Source organism: Cynocephalus volans, chromosome 15, assembly GCF_027409185.1.
Source record: "Cynocephalus volans isolate mCynVol1 chromosome 15, mCynVol1.pri, whole genome shotgun sequence".
Lineage (NCBI taxonomy): Eukaryota > Metazoa > Chordata > Mammalia > Dermoptera > Cynocephalidae > Cynocephalus > Cynocephalus volans.
The window spans coordinates 16,883,115-16,906,259 of NC_084474.1; the positions used below are offsets into that span (position 1 = coordinate 16,883,115).

Consider the following 23,145-nt stretch of genomic DNA (forward strand, 5'->3'; position numbering starts at 1 on the left):
TATATGTAATTGCTTAGTAAAATATTTCCAACCCCTCATTTTTCTTCAGAGCAGCATTCCTCCCTGTAATGTATTTTGTAGTCTTTTTCCTTTTCACTGTCAAATTACACAACCTCTTGGATGTCTTCCAAATTCCCCTTGGAGTTTATTTCATGGTGTAATACAGGATGACCCATTTTAAGCAGTTCCCTTTGAAAGTGTTGAAGGGGGACTGTTTTAAATGAGTCTCTCTCAGTTTGGGATGAGGTTATTTCATTTCATATCTTGAACCTGTGGCTGGAGAAATCATTAGAAACGTCCAGACACTTCAATGGCAATACTGGAAGCAGAATGGGAATATCTGGAAAAAATCAGAATCACCTGGTTCAACCCTAAATTTTATTTTAGTTCTATACTAATTTTCCTAATTATTGTAGATATATATATATGTATATATATAAAATATGTATATTTTTCCTCACTAAATTTACTATATTTTAATAATGTAAGGATCACATTCAGAAAATGCACAATTTCATAAAGTATTATATCATAGGTAAGCCTTCATGAATAGTTATATATTCAGAATTGATTGAATGCTGACTTGGCTAACTGAAGCTGAGCGTTCTGAACTGCAGTGAAACATGCTCGGGTCATCTCTGAGCAGAAGGAAAGAAGAATACGTAACACTCCAGTTCAATCACTTTTCAGTGGGAGTCCTCCCGCTAACACTCCAGGCATCAGCGGAAATGACGGTGGAGTTTTGTTCCAGAAAGTACTTTCGAAACGGACTTTGGTTTTATCACAATTCCTTCTGGTTGTAGAATTTTACCTTAACTGTTTATCTCTACGTAATTTTTTCTTATATGTTAATGAATACATATTTTGAAATCAAGGAAGTATGATCTACTTTAATTTATTCTTTTTATGGATTTAAGTCAGGTTTTCATATAGACTGTTTTGCCCTCTCACAGGCATAAGGAAATGCGGTAAGGTAACTAAAGACTGGATTTAATTCATTTTACTAGTTATAATTAGGTTTTATCTTAAGCTAAGACTAGTTCAAACTCTGCCTATGATTTTTTAAATGTCTTTAAGGCAATGGTTACATTTTTCTTTTTCTTTCTTTTAAGGGCAGGCTGGCCAGATTTTCCTTTTTCTATGGGGTGGGGTGAGGGGAGAAACAGGTATTTCTTTGTTTCACATTAAGTTACTTTGTAACAGTGGTTCTCAAAGCTGAGAGTGGAACAGAATCACCTGGAGGTCCCAACAACCAGAGTTTCTGATTCAGGAGGTCTGGGGTAGGCCCACGGATTCATCTTTTTTAACATGTTCTCAGGTGGTGCTGGTGCTGCCCAGGTGTGGGGCTATACTCCGAGGTAGCCCGTGCTCCCGAGTGAACCTACCTTTCTAGACCCAGAGGGGCACATGGCAAGGGAACACACGGCTCCTCTTTTCTGCATCACTGTAATCTTATTTGTACCAAGTAAACACATGCTCTTCTTCCTATGCTGACCTTCTGGCCTTCTCAGTTTACTTCAATCATGCTGCAGTCTCACAGCAGAGCTCTCTTATCTATATACGAAATCCACAGAGTGACTCAGGAAGGAATGACGAACTGTACAACTCCAGTCATGTCCCCTTTGATTACAAATCTTCCATCACCCTCACTGACTAATAAATGAAGTTCAAATGCCTTGGCTTCACGTTCAAGGGTGTCTATGAACTGACCCATCTAATCTCATTCTTTCATCCATATCCATTGAATCAATGTTTGGTGAGATTTGGCTCTTTGCTCCCACCATGTATACACCACTCCTCCCCTTCACCCATTTTATAATGTAATGAGACTGAAATTTTTGTTTGTTTTGCTTTTCTTCCTATGTGCCTTTACTTGCATTGTTTTCACTACTTTTTTTTTTTTTTTGTAAACATGAGTAGTAATACCCCTTTCAAATCATAGGACTAAAAGACAGTGTTTGTACAGTGGCTAGGATGGTGCCTGGCACGCAGTATGCTCATGGTAAATGCTTGTTTTCCATTTTCTCTCCTCCTTTTCTTACTCTCTTAGAGCATTACTTATGCTGTCATGTTAAAGTCATCTTCTAACTATTGCTTTAGTTTGATTTATTTATGTGTCACTTCCTGAGTATGTGTTTTACAGATTTTCCTATTTTTTACAGGGGTAGCATTGTACCTTAAAGCTAGTAGATGCTTAATAAAAATGCTAAGTGTTACTATTTTTATTACCAAAATTTAAAAGTATGAGAATGTTCTACAAAGCTCTATTGAAATGTGTGAAAAATATTTATTGCCAGATTTTAGACACTTCCCCAAAAAAGAACAATTTGGATTTAATATATGTTAGAATTTAGGAATTGTTGAGTTTCACTCAAAGTTAGCATTCACTTAGCCACTTGTTGAGAACAATATAAATCATGTCCTGGTTACTGGAATGACAAGAAATGGAGGGAGTGAGCTGCAAGTGTGCTCAATGAAGTGCAGAGAACTGTAGTGGCAGGAGGTCCACCTGGCCTCATTCAGCAGTTGACTGGATCACGGAAACTGGTGTTTGTGGTGTTTGTCAAAATGGTCATGGCAGGAAAATGGTGAGGGTCAGAGTTCTAAGCAGTGCGCTGTCAATATCAATGCTTCCTTTATCCAGAAGCAATGAAGTATGATGAGAAGAACCCAAAGAGAGTCAGGAAAGGTTGGTCTAGTCCTGCCTCTGGCAGCTGTATAAACAGGCAGTTCTGAACATCTCTGAGACTTGACTTTATTGCGCTGCAAAATAAAGGGTTTTGCCTACTGAGCCATGTAATTTTCAGCTCAAATCTCTGATGCTATGATTGTTCCTGCAAGACTAACTCTGCAAATAGGTAGAGTTCCCATTTGCTCTTGCAGTGTCCTTTTAAGAGAAGGCCTGCACAAATCTCTATTCACTACCCATTTCACACAGACTGAAATGGTCTATCCAGAGCAGTGGTTTTCATTCAGGGGCATTTTTGCCCCCCAAGACATTTGGCAATGTCTGGAGATTTCATGATTGTCACAGCTAGGGGGTGGGAGGACATGGGCTGCTGCTAACATCCTATAAGGCAAAGGACAGTATCCCCCTCCCCAACAAGAAAATTATTCAGCCCAAAATGTCAATGGTGCCAAAGTTAAGAATCCCTGATCTAGACAGTAAACTAGATAATAACTTCTCTGTGAGAAGTTATTTCTTACGCATCTATAATGGTTCTGGGACCAGAGTAAGAGCTCAATATATGCTCGTTAGAACTAACTATATATATATATATTGCAATGTACCTGATATCCCCAGCTTATTCATCATTCCTTTGAAATAAGACTGTGCAGATCCCTCTAAAAATGCATCTATGACTCATGGATGGGCAACAGATGTGTTGAATGATTACAGTAAGCGTCCAGTTGTTTATGAGGACATATCCTGTTTGGTGCAGAGACGAGGAGCCAAAAAAGGAAACACATAGAACCAAGAGGAGCCCTTCATTGAGAGCCACATCGTGCACAATGTCAAAAGAACAATTCACCCTGGGAGCTGAAGCCTTCTCACCTCCTCCTGAAGATGTGCAAGCTATATTTAATTTGTTTAAAATTGTTTCCACTTTAAATGATATAAAATTATTTTTTGAAACTTCATTATTGATCTATTGACATTACGAATAAATAAGAATCGAGTCACATAAAATTTCATGAACTTCAAACAAATATGCAGTTGATATCCCAACCTGGATAGGATTAAATAGGGTCCAAATTTCAGAAACAGTTTTTTAAGACATAAATCCATATGATAATTTTCCAAAGCTCAAAGTGTTACCTATAATTATACCTATAACCAAAAAGAACACTAGAATATCTTTGGTGTTAAGGCCTATACGAATTCAGTGATTTTCCAAGATCGTTCAGCAACATTCTCAATAACTCTAAGAACTCCAAAATGAGTGCTAATTTCACTACATGACAAGCATTCTTTCCCTAACTAGATTACTAAAGGCAGAAATAGGAAAGAAAAAGGACCCAAAACTCTTTTCTGACCTTCAGTATACATTTTGTAAATACTTATACAAACTATTTGCCAGTCTATCAGATCTTACTAAAACCTTCTAACCTAAAATTTTTGTAATTGCTTTTTAAAATCTAAGCCATTAAAGTACTTCTTAAATGCCTCTTGTAATCTTTAAATCTCTGAAAGAAGTTATGTTTTCAACGCTATTTTACTAGATATATTTTTATCTCAGTGAAAAGAATATTGTAAGTCCAATCAACCACATAGCTTTTGTTATTATGATGTTACGTTATCTACACACTCGCAGATTTTTATCATTTTGAGGGACTATAATCAGATACATCAGGGTGGGAAGAGGCACTGCGTGTCACTGTCTTGGTCCCTAATTTTCCTTCTCTGCCGGATTATGGAATACTGTGGACTGACATTTGACATTTTCTAAGGCATTTGAGCTTGGAAAAATAGCTGTTCTTAGTTTAGGATTTTCCTAAATGAAGGTGCTACATAAGTATAATTAACAATGGGAAAATGCATATGGCTTAGTAGTCAATCTTCCTGGTGCCTCAGTCATATCCATATGCTTTCTTGGGACTGTCCTGTGCACTTTACTAATTTTACATCTTCAGGATTGAAGTTTAGGAAGAGGGGGCAGCAGAGGAAGACAAAAGAAGGTATAAAACATATTTTAATCATTGTAAGTTAGCATATTTTCACAGTTAGAGTGTGTGTATATATGTGAAATGTGCACACATGTGTGTATACACACACATATACACACCAAGCTCCTTCATCTGTTTCTATGGAATCCCTTTTATTTTAAGGTAGGAAGTGTGAACTTCCCTATAGTCTTCAGTTTTTTAAGGACTCTTTAATCTTTCACAGACACAGCACTGAGTAGATATGTGTTCATCGAACAAACACCATGTGTGTGCCTCTAGAACATCTCTTCTGGGGCACAGCAGGATCAGACAGGCAAGATCCCCACCTCTCACGGAGCTTCCAGTCTAGCAGTGGGAGGTAGGCAATCAGCTAATTAAATGAACTCGATCATATCTGAGAGTAACAATGCTCCAAGTGGCAACTAATTATTCATTTCTTTCTCACTAGGTGCACTTTATGGTGTCAACTCATTTCCTAAAACAGGGCTATGTGATGAGTGATGAGTGAGCAGGACGGGGCGAGGTGCCACTTCAGACCAGTGTTTCCGAGAAGTGACATATGAGCTGAGAACTGAATGTGAAGATGTGGGCCAAGAGTGTTCCCAATGGAGGGAAGAGTAAGCACAAAGGCCATCGGGTGGGAGGTGGGAGACAGAAAGCCAGTGTGACTACAGCTCGGTCACAGCAGAATAGTGTGAAACAAGGTTAGAGGTCTCGGAAGAGCCTGAATATCTTTATAAGAAACACGGACTTTTTCCCTCTTTTATCCTAGGTGCAATGGAGAGTCACTGAGGGGTGGCCAACCTAACGTATGCCGAAAAGACCACGTGGACTCTTGTGTGAAGAATGTATCACGAAGAAACAGGTGTCAGGAGAGGCCAGTGAGGACACTGTCACGACAATCCAAGCAGAAGACAGTGCTTTGCATTGTGGTGGCAGCGATGTGGAAGAAAAGGACAAGGGCAGATTCCACAGCATCCTGGAGGCACATTGGGTGAGACGTGCTCATAGACTGGATGTCTGGAGTGAGGAAATAGACGAACCAAAGGTGAATCCCAAGAGTTTGGGTTGAGCATCTGGGGTGGACAGTGATTCATTTCGCACAACTCTCATTCAGTGAAACTCCCTCACTCCAAGAAACATCTTCCCCACTTCTCCCTGTCAGTAATCAGACCATTTCTTGAGATCCTGTTCAAATGCTACCTCCATCAATTAGGTAGATCTCTTTGATTCCTCAGGTCATTTTATAACTCTGTTATAGTAAGTATCATGCTTTGAACTGTTGCGTGACTTTTCTGAGTACATACCTCATTTCTTTGAGGCCAAGAGCCAGCCCCATATTAATTTCTGTATCCCCATCATCAACATGCACAGACTAACATCTAGTAACTGGGACCTAGTTCCAGTTCACTCAGGACAGTCCCAGTTGTAGGCCTAATTACTACCAGCTACCTACTTCACTCTCAAAGCTGTACTGGTTTGCACAGTACACTTCTACATAGCATGGATGCCCAACACGGAAGACCTGTAATGTGAATGTGTATGGATACAACACAGAAACAAAAATTGAGGTTCTGTTTTGGAATCAATTTTGGAATCTTCAAATTCCATGAAGCTCTATGGTAAGAATCTTCTGATAAAGAACCCAGCCAAAAAGCTAAGACCCCATGTACTGCAGACCAAGCTCTGTGTACAAATAGGAAATGGAATCCAGAGTAATGAGCTACAGATATTCAAAGACTTTTGTGCCACAAGCCTCATGCTATTTTAGGTAAATATGCATTTTTGATATTCAGGTAAATTCTGTAATTTTCCAGTGATATGCAAATTTGCAAAAGACGTATGAAGGAGAGAGTTCCAAATTGTGCAGCATATACTAGAGTTGTTCTCACCTCTATATTTTTATACTAAGCAGAAGCAGGGAGGGTTTCAAACAAAACTTCCTGGTAACCGTCTGCAGGATTGTCACACTCACTCACTCAAAGATTCTCAAAGCAAAGGACCCATAATCAGGTTTATTCGTTGTCAAAACATTTGTTTGCTCTCTCATGGACATAACCCTGATCACTTTTCCATCTTGTGCGTTTTATGCCTGAGTGGTATCTTCTTCACAACTTAGACCAAGAGCCGTTTGGGCAAGATTCTTCCTCAACAGGTAGCATGCAGCCCTGTATTCATGGAGGTGCTTACCCAGTAAACTGTATGGGCAGGATCCACTATTTCATGCATCATAAAGTCTTCATCAAGGTGCCTGAGGAAACCCTTCTGTGATCCATGCATCAGAGTTACGTGCGTTTGTCTCCCAACAGGCATTTGACATTTACTCATTAGTAATGTACTCTTCCTAATTTTTGATAGATTGTCCATGGAGATTTAGTTCATAATTTCTTCTTTCTCTGGCCTCTTCAGGAAGATGTGTATTGTAGTCACTTCTTTTCTGTTTACTTTGCCTGTGTTTTTTGTTTTTTGGAAGAATTTCACATTTTTCTTTTTTCTTTTTTTTTGGCAGCTGCTACAACCTTGGCCTTGGTGTTAATAAGGCCAAGTTCTCACCGACAAAGCTAACCAGCCAGCTGGGTCATTTCATTTTAAAATATGATCGTTAGAAAATGATGTGAGGAAACATGAGGCACAGTTTAGCTCCTGCCCTTCCTAGCTGGAGCCCTCTCCACGTCCGAGGGGCACCCCCCAGATTTCACACATGGATGGGCCTCATCCAAAGTCACAGCCCAAGTCACCTGACCCACCTGTGTCTCTCACCGTTGACATCAAAGCTTCCAATGGCAAGTTAGATGAGCACTTATGCTTAACCCAAACTCTACATTTAGTAATCCTGTTTTTTAAACCTCAGAAAATTTGAATCTATTACCTTTTGAACTTGAAAAGACCTAAATTTTAAATGAATATGGATAAGAAAGCATGACTTTGCAAATTACATCAGTAATATACACTATAAAAATTTCACTGTTTTTATAAAACCACACATGAGAATAAAGAAATGAAGATACTAGAGATACATTCGAGAGAAAGAACACTTATCATCGATTTATAACTTACTGTTTATGAGAACCTCTGACGATTGCCTTGTTTGTACTATCTCATGGAATCCTCACTACAAGGGGAAGGAAACACAACACCCCAACCATTTCCTCCATTTCACAAACGGGAAGCCACTGAAGGTGCTGTGCCAAGTCCTGCACCGAGGAAGGGCCCATCTTTCTAACCACTGCATGGTGACTGAAACTCTGGGCACCATAATGCTTTGTTTGGGATTTTCTGCTCTCAGACACCCCCGATTTCAATATTCTTTCCATTATACCAATAAAAAACACCTGGATTTTCAACCTATCTGCATTTTACCTGTATCTTTTAAATTATCTTGTACTCTGAGCAGTAGCTCCTTACCATGCCATTTTGAAGGGACTTTTCCCATAGCTTTATGCCACCTACCACTGTGCTGTCATTTTGAGGTCCATTGACTATCCCGAATAAGCAAAGATGCTACATCTTTTCTCTCTGCTTTGGGGACGTCTTAGTCCTTCACTATGCTGGTAGATCCATCCAGAGCCACATCCCATTTGGGAAACTTTATGCTGGCTGTTTGGTGCCTGGGTTGACTTGGAATGTGAATTACCATGAAAATCTCACCAAGAGCTGACAGGTTCAGACCCTACAGCTCCTCTTCTGAGATAACTAGGCACAGGCCTTGCACTCATAGCAACCTCCCAGCCAGCTTCTGGTCCCACAGGGGGATCTCCAGGGCAGTGCTGTCAGAGGCTGGGACATTCCCTGGCTGGGGGAGAAGGAGGCTTGTGATGCACTGGCCTCGTCATCCTTTGTGGACCAAAGTTCCCATCTGTACTTTGGGACCTATCAGGAGGGCCCTGAGCCAGTGGGGGAACATGAACATTCTGTCCAGATACTTCTGTGATCCCAGCCATGTCAATTTATCATTATTGGAGAGGAATGAAAAAAACTTGGTTGAAGTTTATTCACAACTCACTGTCTATTTCTTTAGCTTTTATAGATTCACTTTTACAGAATATTCAAATTTTTGAGGAGACAAATTGATATGAACAAAAAAAGTAGCAGGAATTTAATAAAGAGAAGTAAACATTTCTAGCTAATTTCAGATCTGCTATCCTTGGCAAGCTGTCTACAATTTTTCCTACTTTTATTTATAAAATAATTTAAATATCTTTTTACTTTGAAAAGTTAAATGTGTCATACTGATGATGGAGGGAAAAAAACACCCTGCAGTTGGCCCATGATGGGTAAATGGCCAGGGGCAGATACCTCACCTCCTTGTCTAAGGCCAAACGGCGCAAATTAATATAGCCTGTTGCCACTTGAGAAGGTAACACTGTCCTTGCAGAAAAGTGGTACAATTTAAATTACTGGGTTTTTGGCAAATAGCTGACTTTTTTTTTTATTACCTGGAATGCTAATGTACGCAACACGATGAGTAGAAAATCTACCTAAACCCTTAGGTGCTAGAAATGCTAATCTCATATCTCACTTAATCCCCACAAATACATGGTGATGTACATATTATTGTTGCAACATCTTTTTTATTTCTTCTTTTACAGCTAAGGAAACTGAGGCTCAGAGAAATCAAGTGACTTGTTAGAGTCACCCAGCCAGAATAACTTACTCTCTCTTATTATTTCAGGAATGTAAAAATAATGTGTTTACTTATTTATTTATTTTTCAAAGGGGGCAGCAGAGTTGCAAATGTTGTCTGGGTTGGCAGGTTAGTTGGGTAGGATGGCACCCAGTCCTCAGGACACACTCCATAGGGGCAAGAGGGACAGGACAGAGGCTCAACTGAGGCTTTTGGCACACATTGGCCAAGAAGCCGCTCACAACTGTGAGCACAGCCTGTGATGCCCCAGAAACGCAGAGGGAAAAGGACCCCAGCCCACCCGCTTCACCAATCCCCAGCTGTCCCTCCCATGTTCTGCCTCTGCATCCCCAGGCCCCTCCTGGGTAAGATAAAGATTACACCACCCACCTCCCCATGTGGTTGTGGGGATTAAGGAAGAAACTGTGTGTAAAACACCCAGCCCAGGGCCTGGCAAGAGTGAGTGTCCAATAAATGTCTGTGCAGTAGTTTGTAGTCAGTCCCATGGAACCAGTAACTAGAAAGGGAATGACAGGCAGTTTAAGGAAAACTCAGGCAATGAGTCCCGGGGAGATCACAGAAGCTGACATGAAGCTCAACTATGCCTGGTACAGATACACAGACCCACTCAAGCCTCACCACCAACAGGGAAAGTGAGGCACAGAGAGGTGAAGTCACTCGTTCATGATCACATGCAGACAGTGAGACTCCAGCCAGGGTTCAAGTGCAGGTGTCTCATGCAGACCAGCCAGTGTACACACCACTCATAGTGCTTCCCAAGCCCCAACACCAACAGCAGGTTTTTGTAGGTGACTTCAACACTCCCTGGACAATTTCAGGAGTGTTCCATATTTGAGAATTTGGTCTTCCATGATCTCACATTTTCTCCATGTTTCATATGTGTAACCCTCATCTTTCCAAGTGAATTGCCTGCTTCTGGATACTGACCTTCACTGTACATAGGTCCTAGCAGATCTGGGGCACAGTGAAGCCGCCCCACGAATGTCTGATGGTACAGGAGAGCTGCAGTGAGGTTCAGCTTCAGAAGGGAAACAGAGGCCAGCCTCATGCACTGCTACAATTAGAAATGAGGCTGCTCTGGGGAAAGCAAAAACAACCACCAACAAAAGAAAAGACCCCACATAGCACAGTCGCTGCTAACCAGACTCCCACTCTGCATCTGCCCGGGAGGGATGGCCATAGGTGGATACTGTCAGTCATGCCTTCACCTTGGCATGGTTACATTCTAACACTAAAGACAATGAGATAAGAGTCCCAGACACACAAATACAAGCAACACATGAATGTGTGACTGCATATATTCGTGAAGAAAGAGAGACAGAAAGATACATAAGTACAGATGCAAATAGCATAATTTTTATACTATGTAATAGTCACATGGTTGTTACCTGGCTATTCTCCTTTCCTTGTTAATTTTTCAAGCACTATACGTAGACATTACAATAGAAAGAAAATGTTTCAAAGTGCTAATAATTTTGTCTTTTGATAATATTTATAATATAGCATTGTTAGCAGTAACCTTTATGAATCCACCATCTTAAGAACTGCAGAGAGAATTATTTTTCATCCACAGCATTTGCACGTTTCATGCTATATGAAGTATGGTTCTATCTCAATTTGGTAAACCATTAGTTACATCTGCTGATTAGTGGAGAATGTGATTAAGTATACAATGCATACAAAAAATATGAAAAAAAATTAATAGTGTAATATGTTTTCAGGGTTGAATAATTTTTTACTAAAGACAATTAAGATTGTGATTAGAGAAAACAAAACTCCCTAAATGTTGGAGAATAATGCTTTCCAAATGTAACACATTTTGAAGAAGTGTCTTGCCTATCAGAAATAGAAATGCTACCTTGAATTACAAAAAAAGAAGTTTAATCCTGTCTCTGTCAAATAGTACTTCCATTTCCCTGTGGAATCTGTATGGTATATTAACTTCAGAGAAGTTAAACTATCAATTTTGTTATTCTATCTTATCAAAATGTTAAATATATTTACTAGGTGAAGAAAAAAAGATCTGTTCTCTGGATGATTATGGTATTTGTGATATTTTAAATGATCCAAAAAAAAGGAAAGTCAAATCTAATATTTTAATGACTGTAACAAATGGTCGAAAACCCTGCAGCATTTCATATCTTTCTCCCATGCAGTGTGATTGCTGCTGGCAGAGAGAAGCATATAAATGGCTACTGTAAAAATACAAATATTATCATGTTCCCATAGATAATGCTTGTCCACATAAGAGAATGTGGGACTTTTAGGAAAAAACTAAAATGTAAAAAAAAAATACAAAACCTAAACTTGCTCTTTAAACATCCCCGCATGCACTAGATAAGAATAGTTAATGAATAATGAAGGAAGTGGCGTTCTTGAAATGAGTCTGGTTCATAGCTCTTTTGAAAAGCATTTTAGACTAATTCTTTTATGATTCCATGATGAAATGGGTACATAATGCAACATTTTAATGTTAATCTACTTGCACAAATCAAGCAAATGGCAAGTCAAAGATATGTTAAGTCCAGATACAACCACTTTGTAATTTAAAAAAAATCAACACCGGTCATAGGAAAAATATTTAACAGATATTAATTCTCCACTTTGCTACTTCTGTCTCCCAAGATTTTGGGGAACTAGGCAGAAATATGTTCCTTTAGAAGCCTTGTAGTTTTACTGATAGTTTTTCTCCATAAAAATAGCTCTACTCACAAAATAAAAGTATTCATCTAAAAAAGAGGACCAACTACATTGTGATTGTCAAATATATCAATTTAATAGTGGTATGGGTTAGGAATAATTGGTAAGTTCATTATCTGTTAAAACTACAAAGACTACATGTATGTTCCAGGGCTCAAATTCATTTACCTATATTGAAAGCATTATAACAGGCTAAGTGCATTTAGACCCCATGGTACATAACATTATATTTTTTAAAAAAATTGGAATAGTTGTATCATTTTAGAAGACTAAACAGCTGCTTACAAGTGTCAGCACAAAAAGCAATAATGGTCCTGTACCTGTCTTGAGAAAATATTAAAAGTTCCAGTGGGGACAAATGGGTTTATTCATTCATTCAACCAAAAATAGTTATCAAGTTCCTACTATGAGCTGTGCACTACTTAAAGTAATGTTATCAGTAATTTCTGCATGAAGGTCTTGACAATGAAACCAACTAAGCTCTTGTGGTATCTAGGTCCTCTTTTCTGTAAGGAGCTTATGGGCAAAGTGAGAGAAAAAAAGAATCTTTCCTCTCCATGGAGACGGTATGCCCTGAGTGTTAATGCTGGATGGTAAAGGAGGGAAAGAGAAAGCAATCCTTGATATATGAAGCATCATCATTATTATTTAGGGCAGGAGGTGAGGATGGTGAGGATGGAACATTTGTTGAACCAGAAATGAGGAGGATAAGTAAACGATGAGCTTAGAGCTTAGTTCCAGAACAGGCACTGGGGGAGGGACTATAAACCGGAACCACATGCTCAGAGTTTTTCTCACAGTTTTGAGATTATAACTAGTGACCAAAAAGCCCATTGCTAGGACCTGGGAAAACTTTCTTTATGGGACTACTTAGAATTCATTTGCCCAAAGACAATATGCGGGCTTCTGGTCAAGATGGCAGAATAACGGTCCCCAGCGTCACTCTCTCCCACAAATCAACCAATTTACAACTATAAAAATGTAACATCAGCCAAGCTGGGGCCGCTGGAGCTCAGGTGAAGAGGAGGAGAGACCTATGGAACTCACAAAGGCGGGAGAAACCACGATGAGAGAAAGAAAAAACTGCTCTCAGCATTTTGGGCTGCGGCCTCTTTAATGCTGGAGCACACGGAGCAGGAGCCGGCAGAAGCCACAGCTGTGCCCTTCAGATGGAGTTACTTGGAGGCGGAAGGGGAGCAGAGGACTTTGGTGGCCCCCAGGACAGCAAAACCACTAATTGGGTTCCCATGTACTCATGCTGGAGCGAGGAGCCAGAACAGCTGAAAAAGGGGAGCCACTCAGAGGCTGGTGAGTCATCACAAGGGACTGGTGCAGGGCCCGTCCCATGGGAAGTGTTTGGAGCATGGGTGGTGGGGGAGATGGGTCCACTGGGAGAACACTGGGACACTGCAAGGACAGCTGATCTGCCCCTCAATCAGCACAGGACCACTCACAGGAGACTGGTCGGGAATGCAGAATTGCATGGGGTGCAGTTTGATGAAAAAACTCAAGCCCAGATCAGAGTTTCTACACAACCCAGGTGCACCAAGTCTCTGGAGAGCTGGAAGTACCTATAAGGTCAACCATTAAACCCTGAGTTGCACAAAAAGTCTTCCCTAGGGAAACAGTAGCAAAGCAGCAATTTAGCTAAACCACACAGCTCAACTACTGGTTCCCACAGGAAGTTCCCCCGTGTTAGAAGTAAGCATAGGACAAAAAGTTGGTTCCAGCCCAGGCACACCAGCAATGCCTTGGGGCCCACCATGGGACATGAGGCATGGAGCCAGGGGCAGGACCCCTGCCCACAACCACTCACACAACCAGCACCTCAGGGCCCTGCCCAGGAGCCCAAGGATTGGAGCTGGGACTAGACCCACTCCCACATCCAGGCACACCACCAATGCCTCGGGACCTGCCTGGGGACCCAGAGCTAGGAGCTGGGGATCAGACCCCCTTTCCAGACCCAAGCACACCATGCCAGCACCTCAGGGCCCCACCCAGGGGCTTGAGACATGGAGAAGGGGACCAGACCCCCCTTCTCATAACCAGGCTCACTGCGCCAGCGCCTCAGGGCCTGCCCAGGGACTCGGGGTATGGAGTTGGGGATCGGACCCTCTCCACAACCAGGCACACCACCAGCACCAAGGAGCATGCCAAAGTCATCTCCTCCATTTGGGTGACCCACCATAGCCACCACGATATCCATGGCTGCTGCGAAGGCAGCTAGACGCTACAACTACCATGCAGATGGTCTGCCAGCCACTGGAGTGCATTGACACAAGAAGAGTCACCAGCAGAGATAAAGACAGGAGGAGGATGTCTCTCCCCACATAGCCCATTTCAGAGTGACAGAAGAGGCATCTGCTCTATGATAGTATTGGGGGACCTGATTGCACCTTTCAGCATTGGACAGATCATTTGGGCAGCAAATCAACAGAGTAACCATTATTCTCTCAGAGGGTGAGAAGAAATCTAGGGTAATTAGAGGTGGGATGGGGGAGGGAAAAGGGGATGGGGAGGGATTGTACAAAGGGCAGAAAGAATAATTACAATTTGTAACAATATATATGCTATTAATATTGATTTGATCCCCAAAATATGTATAATCAATTTTGATTCAATAAAAAAATTTTTAAAAAGACAATATGCATATATAACTATATTTTGCTTTCCCCTCTTTGTTTGCTAAAGGTTATTTAAATAATGGATATCCAGCCAGGAAAAAAGACAACTTGAAGAGCAACACCACGATGGCCTTCCCAGATGTTTGCCTTTAGGATGTGAAATGAGTTACATAAACTTAGGATGGGGAACTGCTGGCTAGACACCAACACAGCAAGATGCACACTGTAGGAGTGACAGATGAGTCAACAATTAACTATATCAGCAATCAATGATGCTATCAAAGACCTATCATAAAACACCCATGTAGGAGAAGAGAATAATTTGAAAAATTCATAAATTAATCTGCAGTCTCAGCCTCTGGAGCTCTGCCTTCCATTGTGGACAACGTTCCTTAAGATCATAAATGTTTTTTTGTTTTTGTTTTTAAAGGAAGCTAACTTGATTCAAATGTCGAAAAATAATGACCTTTGAGAAAAGGTTAAAGGAACTGGGGTTACTTGGGCCAGGTAAAGCACAACTGCAGGACTGACTTAATAAATGTCAAATACTTGAAGTCAACTGTTCTCCAGGCATTCAGATGGCTACAGCAGACAAAGTAGGCTGAAATTGCAGTAAGAGATTTTGGGTTAACTTTAATAAGGAACTTCCTGGAAGGAATCTAAATCTCTTACTGCAATTTAACTTAATGTTACAAGGTTAATTGAACACAAACAGGCTACCAAGGAAAGTTGTGGAATCTTGGCTCTTAGATAGAAAACCACATATCTTAAATGGTTTAAGGTTTACTGCTGCCTGGGCTTAAGAGACTGGATGAAATAACTCTCAGAGTTTCTTGCAGCATATTATATAACTGATTTTATAGCTTTTTGACTTCTTCCATGCATGAGTGAGGCACACATTCATATGAACTCTAGGGTTGAAGAAATAGAACAGCAGGTCCTATATACCAAGTGAATTTCGAGTCTGATTACTTGGCATAGTAAAGAAAAAGTGTTATTTTTAAACTGGCTCCTTCCCTGAACACTATTAAGGAAAACTCTAGTTTGGAATAATATTTTGTTATAGCACTGTAAGATAGCCCCAAATCACTAACATATTGAGGAACATTGAACTACTTATCAATACCACCTTCAGAATAGCCTGTTTTGAGCAAAGAAAGGGCTTAGGTAGAGCTTAACAAATAACCACAGACAGCACTTATTTTTGGCCTTATTAGGAATTTGTCCAAGAAAACCAAACGCACATATTTATGGTATATGATCAAAACTAAGAACATAAAACCAGCCCACTTCTTCACAGTATTAAAATGGCTTAATACCTTGCTCTCATGTTTTACAATATTCAAAAAAGGATTATTTGTGGGAAAACCAGGCTGTAATTACTAAACATTAAGTTTTGGCATAATGTTAAATTATAATTTTTTATTTTTTCTTCTGTCAAACTTATTTCTTTTTATTGCTTTTTTTTCCTTTTAAAGAAAGAAACAAGCCACTTTGACATCTATTCCATTTTAAAAGAATGCTTCTATTATTCCATATCTAAATGGGACTGACATCACCAGCTCCTTCGTGTCCCAAAAGATCTTTAGCTCCAGCCCACTGTTGCACAGTTTATGCATTACATGAAATAAAATACCTTAAGATTTTGAAAATATTTATTTTAGAAACAGCAATCAAATTGTCTGTAATCACATTTTCTGCCTGGCTTTGAAAGCTGCATTATTCAATATGCCAGTGGTCCTTTCCATAATAGCAACACATTAGAAATTCATGCTGCTCTAATACGTCTGAATTCCTTGACGCACGGCACTCCCTGCAGGCCCAGAGGGCCATTCCTGCTTCAGTTTCATGAGTCCTGCATAGTACCTACTGAAGTGATGGTTGTCAAAACAGTTGTACAATGGCCTTTGAATGCAAAGTGTGCCATGACTGAACACTAAAAATGACAATAAATCGAAGTATATACATTAGGCTTGCTTTTGTTGCCTGGAAAAAGAAGCCATTTGGGAATAAACCCCCCAATTTTATTGCCTTTTAACATCTTTTTTTTTTTTTTTTTTTTCCATTTTAAACTCCAGAACTGGAAATTTGAAGCATTCAAAGAAATTGAAATCTCCTTTGTTGCTTTTTTCCTTGTAAATTTTCTATAATGTGTCATTAGGAACTACACTCTACAACAAGCCCAGGTTCTAAATGAATCCTTTCTGCGAGGCCACTCTAAAACTTTGCACGGTTTTTCTTTGTATGAAAGAGCTTCTGTTGACTGCACAAAGAACAAGCAATCGCCACATATAGGCCAGGCAGAGAGGCTTGGATGACTCTATACAAGGTTACATTTTCCCTTCCACCAATCCATAATTAAACAGGGCAGTGAATGTACCAGAGTGGGGAGAAAAAGAAGACAGGCTCTCGATTTCAGTTTGTGGGAATTAAAGGATTTTTTTAAGTCACGAATACTTAATATTGGCGTTTTCTTATTCTTTCTCCCAAAATAGTTTTGTATCTTCTTTTTAACAAAATAAAAACACTATCCGTCCACATAAAGCAACATCACTTTCTGTAGAATAACATTTTCCACTCAGAGGAAATGATCAGTTCATTAGGTTCAAATATCTTTAATAACTGATTAGGTTTTCAGGGGGACAGTTACAACACCGAGAAAGCCAAAGCGACAGCAGGAAAAATTACTGAGTCACTGATGTGACAAGTCAGGTGAGGCAAGTGTGGGTCAGAATTGTGTAGTCCACAGAGCATGAATACTAGGAAAATACCAGCCCTGGAAAGGGTTGCAGAGATGAACTCGTCTGGTGGTTTTCCATCTTCCTGAGGGCGGAATCCTTTGCTCGGGGGAATTTTTATAAGAAATGAGAATAAAAGAGACGAATAAGAGCATTGCTGCTCTGGCTGAATCCTGGGTCAGTCTGGACCCTTGGTCTAGTCCAATCCTGCTGATGGACAGGTACAGTTAGTGGCCCTGGTTCACAAGCTCATCCAAGGCTCTAGTTCCAGGGCTTTTGTAACCAGACTACACAAATCAATTATCCACTATCAGGGGAATTTTGAGAAAAATGGAACTCTTACGTACTGGATCATGAATGGCTGTTTAACTTGGACCCAGAAAATCAGAACTAATTGGCACTTACTCAACAGTATGTACTTACAGAAATTCTTCCCTGTTTTATAGTCTGTCTTTGGAAAAGGGGGGCTTTAAGAAAATACAATATTTTTTAAAGTGCCAAAAATCTAACTTGTTGCGGAAATCCCAGCTGATCATAAAAAGGCACAGGCAGGAATATGCAAAAAAGAAGTAATGAGAAATGTGGGAAGAAGAACTTTCACCTTGTGTATGCTGCAGCCCATATGTGTCTATGGTCAATTTCAGAAGGCAATATCGACATTTACCCTGGTGACATGTTTATTAGAAAGAGGTTTCCACTGAATATATGCAGCACCTAATGTGTGCCAGGAACTGCTTTACAGATATTAACTACTTAAATGCTTATGACATTATGGGATTAAATATCTCACCATGAGCATTTTATGAGTAAGAAAACTGAGGCACAAAAATGTTACATAAATTGCTCTAGGTCATACAGCTGGCAAGTGGCAGCAGCAAGGTTTGAACTGAGACAGTCTGGCCCCCAAACATCCATGTTAATCACAATGGTATATAAGGCCCCTAGGTGAAAAGTAAAGACAGCTTTGCTTAAGAGTAGGCTTATTGCTGTCTTTTTTGACAAATGTGAACATTAAGGATTAGAGTATAAGTAACTCTTTTGGAAAGGATTCTCTCCTGCAGTTTAACTTTTCTTAAAGAGTCCTACAGCCTTGCCTTTCCCCTTGCATTTAACAATCATTTATGCAATGTTTCCTATGTGCCAGCCACCGGCCTAAGAAATTCTTAAATATTCCTTTAGCCCCACGAGAGAAGGACTACTATTATCCCTGTTTTTTAGGTAAAGGAGCTGGAGGATTTACTGGCTGAGCCACTAAGCAGGTCGCCTAACCACCCTGGATCTCCATTTACCATTTGTAAAATTGCGACACTAGTACCTCATTCAGATATTGATTTTTAATGATGGACTAAATTTTTTATGTCTAATATCTAGACATTTGTAGGAAGGATTTATAATTGGTGAAATTGTATCACTTATGTTTGCCAGTGGGGATAAGAAACAAAGATAGATACAAGAAAATTAATCTTTAAAATAAAGATTATATATCATATATACTAATTTACATTATATAAACAGTAACATATAATAATGTATATATATTATACACCACAATAACATATAAAATATATACTATATACAAATAAGATAAAGGAGAAGACATGAAAGTATTTTCACCTCTTTGATCCATTCGAGTACTAAAATTCCATTATGCGAAAATACTAATGCAAAAATATGATCAAAATATTAACAGCAAAAGGCTCAACTTTAATAACACTGAAGTGCTTTTGGAAAACACAATTGGAGATTGTTGATCCTATATATAAATCTGCCCAGAGTGGTCTATACTCATAGGATTTTAAAACCCACAGCAAATTTGTGACCTGCAGTCTACAAATGTTAGCTTTTAATAGGTGTACCCATATTATAGATGAACCTTGAAAGAGGATCTTGAAAAGGAGTACTGTAATTTCTAAGTGGACAGTGTCTACATCCTGATCTCTGCAGTCATTACTTTCATGTCTATATGAGCATTGACAACCTAAACTGTCCCTAATCATAAATATATTTCAACAATTGGCAAACCAGTCAATAACCTGGATATTAAATTTTGTGATCATATTAGGCATTAACAAAGTTGCTAGGAAAGACTTTTAATAAGTTTTTTAAGGAAGTGTGATGAGAAAATCTTTTTCTTTTTTTCATTGAAGCATAATTTATTCTACATATTTTGGGGGTACAGCATTAACTATCATCACCTGTGTATATGTGATGATCAAATCAATATTATTAGCATATTCATTATTACAGATAGCAATTATTCTTTATGTCCCTTACCCAATCTCTCCCCAGACCCCTTCACCCCCTCCCACCACTAGTAACCATAGATTTGTTCTCTCCTTCTGAAAGTTCAACGTATTATTGTAGTTTTGTCCTTCCTTCCTTCCTTCCTTCCTTCCTTCCTTCCTTCCTTCCTTCCTTCCTTCCTTCCTTCCTTCCTTCCTTCCTTCTTTCCATCCATCCATCCATCTATCCATCCATCTCAAAGTTTCTTTCAAAGAAAATAACCCTTTAGTGCTATTTAAATTTAAACTATGAAAAGAGGAAGGTTTGTTCATTTTAAAATTTATATGTATTTGGGGATGATGTGAAAATGGCTTAATGGCCTACCTCAGCCCTCAGTGTCACACTCTGGGGTATTTCAACACCTCTTTCCTGAGTTGGGATAACAAGCTCCTGAGGCTTTTCACAATTCCAGTTTCTTACCACTGCTATCCATCCAGCGTACTCCTGTCAGAAGGGTTTTTCTGCAATACTGCTTTATAATGCTTTTGCCTTGAGTAAACACTGCCCAGAGTCCTTCAAAAACCCAAATTGGTTTTTGAAACCTTTGGCCAAATGTCCCAATTAAAAATATCCAACCTGATTTTTGAATGCTCTTCAACATGCTTTTTCTTTCCCCCTTTCTTATCCAAAACAAAACCATCCTCCAAGCCCTAACTGCAGGCCTACCTTTTTCCTTATGTGTTTTACCCAAATCAGATTCTGTAATCTCTTCCAACCATGAATTCCTATTGAGTTCATGGCCAGTACAAGTGAGGTTGGCACTTCTCTGGGTCTCTAATTGCTTTGTGTTTCTTTCTAATTGTTTCATAACTATTTATGTTTTCTCTGTAGTTTATAAGCTCTTGAAGGACAGTCACCATGTCTTATCCATCATTTAAACCCTTTCAAACATTTAGACCATGGTCAGCATTCAAAATGTACATACTGAGGAATGACCTTCTAGTCACAGGACAGCTCAAAACAAGAACTGAAGAGGCTCTTTGTTTCTCAAAGGAATTCGTTGATAAAAGATAGCTCCTGGTTTTTCCAACTTTATTAGATTTCTACTGCAACTTTATAGTGTATCAAACTCTGACTCCTGGAATCCAGACAGTTATCCAAGCCTTGAAACAGGAACAACAAATTTAATCTCTGAATCTACTTTTTCCAAGTCCACACTGGCTTGAAAATAAATGGGTTTAATATAGATTTAAAGCTTAATCAACATTGATAACTAGATCAATACTGTTTGATATGGAAGCCACTGGGTACATGTGGCTACTTAAATGTAAAGCAATTAAAATGAAGTAAAATAAAAAATTGGTCCTTCAGTCACATGAGCCACATTTCAGGTGCTTAATACCGGGTGACTATTGATACTGGGCAGCCCTGATTCCAGCAGGATTCCAGCATCACACAAAGTTCTACTGGACAGTGAAGAATCTCATCCAAAGCCTCACCAGCACCAGCACTGGCTGGAGCAGCCTTTTGCTGACAGCATTAAATGCTAGAACCAGTGCTGTGATGGGCAAAGTCAACGCCCACCCCAGAATGTGGCTGGAGAGGTACTGAGAAGGCCCACCACGCCATGCAAATCCACAGACTCACATGCGAGAGCTACAATGGCAGACCAGAGCCTCCTTCCTTCAGTTTAGGGCAAACAGGGGACTTGTCGCCCCTCTACCTTGTAAAGTGGTAAAACTTCCAAGGGAGGAAAACATCACAGTGAGGCAAAAATACCTAGGTCCAGTTTTTACCAGTGGGTCGGGCACAGTGGCAGAAGGACCTAGAAGGTGGGCTTTTTCAGGGCTCTAACTTAGTCGGGCCTGAGTGTGCCATCTGAGGCTGGAGTGGCTGCAGAGGGCAGCAGATCTGGGAAAATCCAGATTGAGAGTTTTTGGAGTTGCCCAGCATCTCCTAAAGAGTGAGTGGTGCATTGAGAGGGTCCTTGGTATGCCAAGAATACTGAAATGTCCCTGGACAGGAGGCAAATTGAATAAACGAAAAACCCTTTGGAGACTTAAACTACGTAATCGAATATCTCATGATCCCTCCTGCAGCCCAGCTCCCGTGCCCACCATGAGGAGGGGCGCGGAGGACGGACCTGCATTTCTGATGGGGCCACCCCTCCGTCCCCCAGAGGGAACCGACTCTGTCCCCGGCGGGAACTGGATACCTTGTCTGGCTCATCCACCGCGTCCGAAGGCTGAGTCCCCTAGAGGAACAGGCATGCCATTTTTCAAGTGACTACGCTGAAGTACAGCATTTTTCAGATTTACATGGAGCACATTTGCTTAAAAATTCCATTTTCTATTTTATGGAGTCACAGTTAACAGTTGTAGGCCAAATCTATCCAGCGGAATCGAATCTAAATGCTGGGGCAGCAGTGCCGAGCTCTCTGCCACTGTGGCTGCTGCAGACGAGCCCAGATGGCTGCAGACTTGGGAGAGCTCTGCACGCTGCTGGGGCATCGGGCTCGGGGCTTCACTCCCCAGAGAAACTCCTTTAGGGCTTCTGTCGACTCTCCTTTTATTCCCCCCTTTTGTCCTTGATTAACAGAAAAATCTTCCTGTGAAGTTACTCAAGTTAGTGATATATCCCCAAATGATTTAGAAAAGTGATAGCATGAAATGCTTTTTTTTAAAAAAAAAAATCAGAAACAAGGTAACATGAATAAGTTAACCGATTTGTTCACTGTGTACGTGAGAGCCCTGTTCAGTGACTTAGGAAAATGACCAGAGAGTCAGTTGGACTGTAAAGAGACTGAACAACGGAAACCAAGGAGCAATAATAAAAAGTCACTGTTAACCTGAGAGGAGCATTTTATGACGCGGTCAAAAGCTCTGCCCTTGGCTCTACACTACTGAATCTTTTTCCCACTATATGGGATATAGACAGAAAAATTATTAAGTTTTTAGATAACACAAAAATCAGAAGGAAAACTTATAATAAGCCAGTGTTTCTCAAGTATGGGGTGTTTGCTAAAAATACAGAACCCGGCATAAATTATAAATTATTTATATAAATATAAATTCCCTGAATTGGGCCTGGGAATTTGATTTTTTGCTAGTTTTCTGGGTGATAAACATTCCCACTAAGTTTGAGAAGTTTAGACTGTTAAAACAACTCAGAGTGACGACAGGTCAAATAGACTGAAACACTTTAACGGAGATAAATTTTGATCACCAGAATGATACCTCCAAAGTAAAACTGAAAATCGTTTTCTTGCTTTCGTATGATGTAAATTTGTGGAATTTGAGAGCAGAAAATAGAGGGTAAACTCAAGGTTAATAACCGCTCCTCTTCAGAAGATTTGGGGATCTCACCTGTAGGGAGGACTCCTACACTCGATGAGAGGAGGAAAGTTTTAAGATGACTTTTCACCGGAAAGCTGGTAAGCCAGTTTGACTTCATGACATCACGTTCAGTGTCAAACAGTATTTAGTACTTTGGGTTATAAACATGAGTGATCAAAAAAGTAATTAGTTGATTTTGCCTTGACTTAAAT

At 40.0% G+C, this 23,145-nt stretch overlaps 1 protein-coding gene across 1 annotated transcript in view; it reads right to left on the bottom strand.

The window, feature by feature from the left end:
* Window positions 1-23,145, bottom strand: part of TOX (thymocyte selection associated high mobility group box) — a 285,457-nt gene that overhangs the window by 100,525 nt on the left and 161,787 nt on the right. The window lies entirely within an intron of this gene.